The 7,520-nt window shown below is 37.5% G+C and overlaps 1 long non-coding RNA gene across 1 annotated transcript in view; it reads right to left on the reverse strand.

Moving 5' to 3' along the window:
* Positions 1-6,723: 6,723 nt before the first annotated feature.
* LOC106725669 overlaps positions 6,724-7,520 on the reverse strand; it is a 21,265-nt gene continuing 20,468 nt past the window's right edge. Inside the window, exon 3 of the long non-coding RNA XR_001361597.1 lies at positions 6,724-7,103. This is a non-coding gene — a long non-coding RNA (uncharacterized LOC106725669). The remainder of the gene's footprint in view (positions 7,104-7,520) is intronic.

Here is a 7,520-nt window from a genome sequence, read left to right on the forward strand (position 1 = left end):
ACAGGGATCAATGGACATTCATGAAACATCTATTTGGGCAGGCACACTGCTAAACTCTGAGAATACAAAGGAAAATAAGACCTAAAAGAATTAACAGTCTAATAAAGAAGGGAGAGGAGACTCTATGCAGCAACCCTGATAGTGAGTAAAAAGAGGTCAGTATGTATGTGTGTGTGTGTGTGTGTGTGTGTGTGTGTGTGAATATATATATATATTCTCATAGTTGTGCCCCTAGATCAACAGCTGGAAACTTGTTAGAAATGCAAATTCTCAGGCACTACGTGAAACCTACTGCTCTTTTCTTTTCTGGAACATCTTCATTCAATTCTATACCTGGCTGAAATGACAACTCCCTAAGTCTTCCTCTAGGCATACCACGCTGGCCTCTTTCTTCTATCTCAGCATCCACTACTCATCCCTGGAAGCACTTATTACCCTGAATTATAATTGGTGATTTATAATCTCTCAAACCACTAAACTGTGAGCTCCTTAAGTGCAAGGATTAAATTTTACTTATGTGTTTATTCCCAGGGCCCAGCACAGTGCAGGGTGCACAGTAACTGTTCAATACATATCTTGGGTTGAGTTGAAATATTACACAACATTGGGAAAGGCTAGCTAAGAAAACAAAAAAGCAGTGGGAGTAAGAAGGAGAGATAGGTTAGAATCCTGGGTGTGCCTCCTATGTTGGCTTCACACCCTCCTGTTGCAATTGAGCCTTGATTACTGTTGGCACCTCAGTGGAAGGGATTTGCCCCCAGGCAACTGGCTGAGAGAACCAGCTGTGACCACTGTGGAGGACTAGCTGTGCAGGGGCCAACTCCACAGAGCAGGACTTACTTCAGTGGGGCTCTGATGCCCTCTGAGTCAGCCCTTTGAGAGGAGGTTGGGTGGTACTTCAATGTAGTCTAAAGCTGTCCACTGGGTGCTCAGGAGCCTCCCGAAAGGTGCAGGCCAAGGTTAGCCACCACCTGTACCCTGCCTGTGGCCACCTGGCATGAGCTACAAAGTGATCTGCAGATGGCTGCTAATTGTGCTGGGTTGGAAGGTAGCCAGGAGAGGCCAAGCTGCAAGCCAAGGTTGGCTGTCACTAGTATCAAGCCTGGAGCCACTTAGCAAGTGGTATGTTACACACCAAAGCCAGATGCTGCTTGTTTGAGAGATTCTAGGAAAGTCCATAGCATGAGCCAAGACTGGCTGTTTGTATGGAAAAGACACTGAACATGGCTTGGGTGGACCCATAAATTGAAGGGCACAGAGTCTCAGGAAATCACTGGTGTGGGACAAACAGTGTTAGCCAGATTGATGAAGACTCGGATAATACGTCATCCTACCAGCTCTGTGGGGGAAGAGCCAAGGAAAAAAAAACAATGGGTTGTACCAGCACTTCTGTCTGAGAGAAGACTGCCCCTCCAGCATTTGCCCCGATGCCACTAACTACTCAGTTCCTCCCTGTATGTCTCTGATGCCCAAGAACTAGAACTCAGAGCAAGTGAGTCTGCCCTCTTTCATTCTGAGGGTCCTCACATAAGAAAACTTTCAAGAGCAACTAACTCAAAGGCAATCTGCAGTCTTCTGTTTGTGAATACAGGAGGAATTGATGCTCTTCCAAAACTCAAATTGTGACATGATTTTAAAATATGGTTATTAAATACCTGCTTGTTCATCACTGTGAATTTAAGGACATTTACAGAGGTCACATCTTAGCATATGGTCTGCTTCTTTCTCATTGATGTTGTTGGCAGCAGAGCTGCTCACAGCTTGGTATGCTATGCTAGCACCAGCATGAGAATCTAAGGAATGCCATGCTGTGCCAGCCAGTCCATCTGAGACTCTGGCAGAGAGAGGCCCTGAGGGGAACTTTGTGGGAAGGCAGAGTTCTTCTTTAGAAATTAAAATTATAAGGTAAGGATGTACCCAAACACCCACAAAACTTCCCTAATCTGAGTCTATTGTGAAGAAAGGATTTAAAACAACTTCAACCAATTTACATTTTCAGTCTTCACTTCTTCTTGGAATATTAATTTTTTTTAGTTGACTTTCTATGGAAAGTAGAAGAATTCCTCTTTTTTATTAACTTAATTTTTCTAGTTTCAATCTTCAAAGAAGCTCCGAGTTCTAATAGGCAAGATTTGATGAATAAGACCAATTCAAACTATTATTACTTGATTTTATAAACTTTTGGTCATGCCTCTATGTGCTTCTCCAACAGGCAATCAGCCAGTTGGTTACTAATTTTTAGAAAAATGGTAAAAAGGAAAATAACTTGCATTCTGTTTCTGGAAATAAAGCCATAGTGTCTTACATCATGAGAATTTTCCAAGTTTTATGCAGATAATTCAACCTTGGATATTTTATGTTTTTATGATTAACACCTTTTCTAAGGTTATCCACAAAAATTTCCTTGCTTCTTAAACTAAATTCAACCAAAACAATAAGTAAGCTAAATACTTAAAACATACTCTAGCTAGGCTGATTCACTAGATAATTTCCAAATGCTTCATCTTATTATTCTTTTAGAATTCAGAAATAATTGAGTAGCATAATCTGTGTCAGATGTGTGCTATTCATTTTTAAATATATTTGATCACCCAAAGCCTAATGGTTAAGTACAGATATTGGTTCAGAAGCTCTATGAGAAAAAGATAAGAATTCAGAAAGACTTAATGAAATGCATATGCCTCTCACCTTGATATGGAAGTCTGAAAAATATAGCTAAACTTTATCAGTCTTATTCTTCAACATGAAGGTTTTAATGACTGAGCCAAAATAAAACCCATGGCAGATAAGGCATTCATTGATTCAACAAATATTTACAGAGCACCTATGGTATGCAAGGATTGGTGTTAAGTACTATGAGCACCCAGGCCATGACTTGGCTCTTCCAGAGAAATTTGATTGGCTTTCCAGTTACATCAAAATGATATCTTCTGGCTGCCTTGTTTTAGAACAAGCAACCATTCTATGTAAAAAGTGAAGTCAAATATCCTTGTTAAGTGTTTTCATACATAAATATAATATTTAAAATATAATTTATGTCTAATGTTTAGATGGTATAAATTCTGCAATTTATGTTTAGGGAAATGAAAAGGACTGGCAGTTTTGCTACTAACTCCTTTTCAAGCCAGCGTAAGAAAAAGCAAGTCATATATTCCCAAAGTATATGCTGAAAAGGATTAAAATTAAGGACATCTGGAAAGATTTTTCATTTGTATATGGCATTACATTATAATTTAGGCCTGCCCTCTACCACATTATCCTCACCCTAGGCACTGAAATGTTTTCTTTCTTCTGGTGTAGTGGTTCTTACAGTGTGGTCCCTGGACCAGGAAGTATCAACAGCACCTGGGAACTTGTTAGAAATGCAAAGTATCGGGTCCCTTCTCCTAAGTCAGAAACTCTGGGGATGGGGCCCATGGATATAAGGTTACACATTAAACTATGTTTTCTAATTTCTAGTTAATAAATGTGTATTTGGGATCAAGTAATAAATGGTATACATTATTTAACCTTTGTCAATGGCACTGATGCATCATGTACCATGGTTTAAAATATATATTTACATGACATTACATATTATGTATGTTGGACACAGTTGTGTTTTCACAAGCTTTCTGGGCAATTCTGATGCAGGCTCGAGTCTGAGAGTCATTACTCTAACTCATTATCCATTAGTCATGTCCTAAAGAGAAACCTGATATAATCCACAGCAATAAATAGCAATATTGAACGCATCTTTAAAGAACAAGAGGCAAATAAAGATCTAAGAATTCTTGGCAGCACAGATCTTTTTTCCAAGAAATTAAGTGCATCAACTAGAGTAGCAAATTCTGCATAAAAACACTTGGGTTTAAGTTTCTGCTCTTTAACCTCCTGCCTGTTGCTTCTTAGGAAATCATTTAATCTCTACAAGAATTTGTTTCTTCATCTATACAAGGAGGGCTTTGCCTTGGACTTCTTTATGGCGCCTTCCAGCTTTTAAGTTATGTGATTCCTAAGCATCTTATTCAATATCTATATTATTAACATTTTGGAGATACCAATTTTACCATTTTGTCCATTTCATGCTGTTACTCAAAAGCATATCAAAACTCTTACAACTCAATAATAAGAATACAACCCAATTAAAAAGTGAATAGACATTTCCCTAAAGAAGATATACAAATGGCCAATAAGCACATGAAAAGATGTTCAACATAATCAGCCATCAGGAAAATGCAACTCAAAATCACAATGAGATATCGCCTTACACGCACATTAGAATGCCTGTAATAAAAATGACTGATGATAGCAAGTGTTGGCTCGGAAGAAGAGAAATTGGAACATTGATACACTGCTGGTGGGAATGTAAAACGATGCAGCTGCTTTGGAAAATAGTTTAGCAGCTCCTCAAAAAGTTAAACTTAGATTTCCCAGTTGACCCAGCAATTCTACTCCTAGGTATATATGCCAAGAGAATTAAAAACATATGTCTATGCAAAAAGTTGTACACAAATGTTCATAGCAGCATTATTCTCAAAAGCCAAAAAGTAGAAACAATCCAAGCATCCATCAATGACAACTGGATAAATAAAATGTGGTATATCCATACAATAAAATATTCTCCCCATATAAAAAGAAATAAAGTAAACAACCTGTCAAAATATGGGTGAACATAAAAATGTTAATTGAAAGAAAACAGTCATAAAAGACTACATATTACATGATTTAGTCAATGTGAAGTTTCCAGAATAGGCAAATACATAAAAATCGATAAACACAAAAAGTAGATTCATGGCCATCTAGGGCTGTAAAGGCCAAGGGAAAATGGGCGGGAGGGACTGTTAAAGGATGGAAGGTTTCTTTTGGGATGTTGAAAATATTCTGAAATTTATTGTAGTGATGGTTGCACAACTCTGTGAATATACTACAAACCACTGAATGTACACTTTTAAATGGGCAAGCTGCATAGTATGTGAATTATATCTCAATATATCTGTTACCAAAAAAAATAAAAGCATGTCAGAACTTTCTCCCCTGCTCCATTTCTTCTCTAGTCATTCAAATGACCATCAGTGAATACTATACTAATGCCTCCATGACTATGACAGTCTGGAATGAAGTGCCATTCTACTGTACCTCATTTTTTATTTCAATACTCACAATGTATTGGATGCGGTGTAGATTGGCCAACACATAATTCTATGTTACTTTTCTTCAAACCAGACTCCTAAAAAAGGCATTTCTAGAGATAAATGCTAGAAGCTGGCTTTATTATTATTATTATTATTATTATTATTATTATTTATTATACTGGAAATGACCACTGCAAATTAATGGCATGCTTTGAATTGGGCATAAACAGGACATCCACAGATTGAGAAAACATTTCTCAATTCTTTCTTTAATCCTGAATTCATTCAGTGTGCATTCATCATTTAAGTGAACATGAAGGGTTTGCAAAGAAAAACTGTATGTCATCTGAAGCTCACTGGCTTTTTAAGTTTTACATACATACACACAGACACACACACACAAATGGTGCTTTGAGAATCTTTGCAAAGTTTTTCACATGAAAATAAATAACAATCTAGGAAGCAAAATCTTAAAAGACTACAATGATGGGGTCAATCACAATCATAAACTGGTCCGTCAAAAACATGCTGAATGTCTGTGCAATTATCCACAGCTGTTTTATTTGCTCAGGCTTCAGGTGGACCAAAAGATATTCACTGTGAAAGTCTCCATGACTAATTTTCTTTAATCAAATAAGGAATGTAAATTTCCTTTCCTAATAGCACAGGCACAGAGGACATGATTTTCATTATAGAATGGACTGTGGATAGATGAGGGTATTTTAGAAATCTGGGCCAAATGGTATTTTGAGATGTTAAGAGCTAGCAAGAATTTGTGTTCTATTTAACTGCCTGTTATAGTAAAATAAAATCTTTAAGATGTGAGTCCATAAATAGTTGTTGATTACTGCTAGTTAATTGTAGTCTACCACATCAGACTAAACAAAAATTGTATCTTTAGAGACTGCTCTTTGTGTAATTGTTAACATTTGAGGGAGGGAAGGGGAGCTTTAAGAAGCTGAAATTTATAAAAACTCTATGTTCATGAAAATGTAAGCTAAACACAAGAAAGCATGAAGTTCTAGAACAGGCAAAACTAACATACAGCAACAGAAACCAGAACAATGGTTGTTTCTGAAGGATGTATGGACTAGAGGGGGCACATGGGATCTTTCTGGGTGTTGGAAATGTTCTATATCTTGATAGAAGTATAGGTTACACAGGTGTATGCATTTGTCAAAATTGAATGAACTGTGTACCTAAGTTCTGTGATTCACTTTACATAAATTACATCACAGTAAAATACATTTTTAGAAAACAGAGATGTATTGGGGATCTGTAAGTATTAGTAAGAGTAAGATAATTTGGACTTTCTTACTATATATTTAGGAAAGTATTAGTAAAAGCACTGGAAGAGATGGAAAGTGTTGCTTCTTTAAATCAAAGGCATTATACTTGAATGTATATTTGTAGACACAGAAAGGATAACACCTCTAGTAGAAATATGACTGTATTTTTATACAGTTATTTAGCATTTACCTACATGTTTATTTGATTTCATGGCATCTTCATGAAGGAGGCAGTATTCCCCCCCCCCCCCCCTCCTAACAATCTTATCTGGTAGACACTATCACCCCCCCCAATGTACAGATGAGAAAACTGAGGTTCCGAGAAGTTAAGGGTTCTAACCAAGGTTACAGAATCCATTTGTGGCAGAGGTAGGACCAGAGCAATGATGAGGTCTCCAAAGAGATCTGTGAGTTACCTCACAGCAGAAAGACTTCAGGGTATGAATCATCTTCATTTTATATCCAAATCATTATAGGACTTAAATGAGATCTTCCAGGGAGCCATGCTTCATAAATCCAGACTCTAAATTAGTATTCCATAGGCAATCCTAATTCAGGGTCGTTCTTGCTAAAAGTCCATAGGTGAGGACTCTCCGTCTAGTCAATATCATCAGTTTATTTACCAAGAGGCCAATTATCAGCATGTTTATAAGGAGATTATATTGGATCACTTGCTTTCTCTGTCTTCCAGGGTGTCCTCCTGGTAACAAGAAAGAATTAGATGATAGGATGGCTTCTTAATTTCTTTCTTCCCAGGATTGAAATCTAAGTGACACAACCATAGGCCACAGTTGAACCCTGCCACATCGTAGATCTTGGAATCTCTAACCATTAGGAGGCTTTTCATAAGGGCACCAAGGGCACAGAGCTGGTAGGACACCTCAGTAGAGCCATCCCAAGGTTTGGATAATTGGGCCATAATGCTGGTAGGGAGTGAAGGGGAACTAGTACTACATAAATAAAGGGTCCATTTATTGAAGGCTTCCTACCACAAGCTTACTAGTATAAGGTGGAGCTGTGGCTCACAGAGCTTAACTAACTTGCCCAAGGTCACAGAACCAATGAGTGGCAACAATTAAATGCAAAATAGTTTGAGGCCCAATTTTAACTTCAAACT

Source organism: Myotis brandtii, unplaced genomic scaffold (genome assembly GCF_000412655.1).
Source record: "Myotis brandtii unplaced genomic scaffold, ASM41265v1 scaffold18, whole genome shotgun sequence".
Taxonomy (NCBI): Eukaryota; Metazoa; Chordata; class Mammalia; order Chiroptera; family Vespertilionidae; genus Myotis; species Myotis brandtii.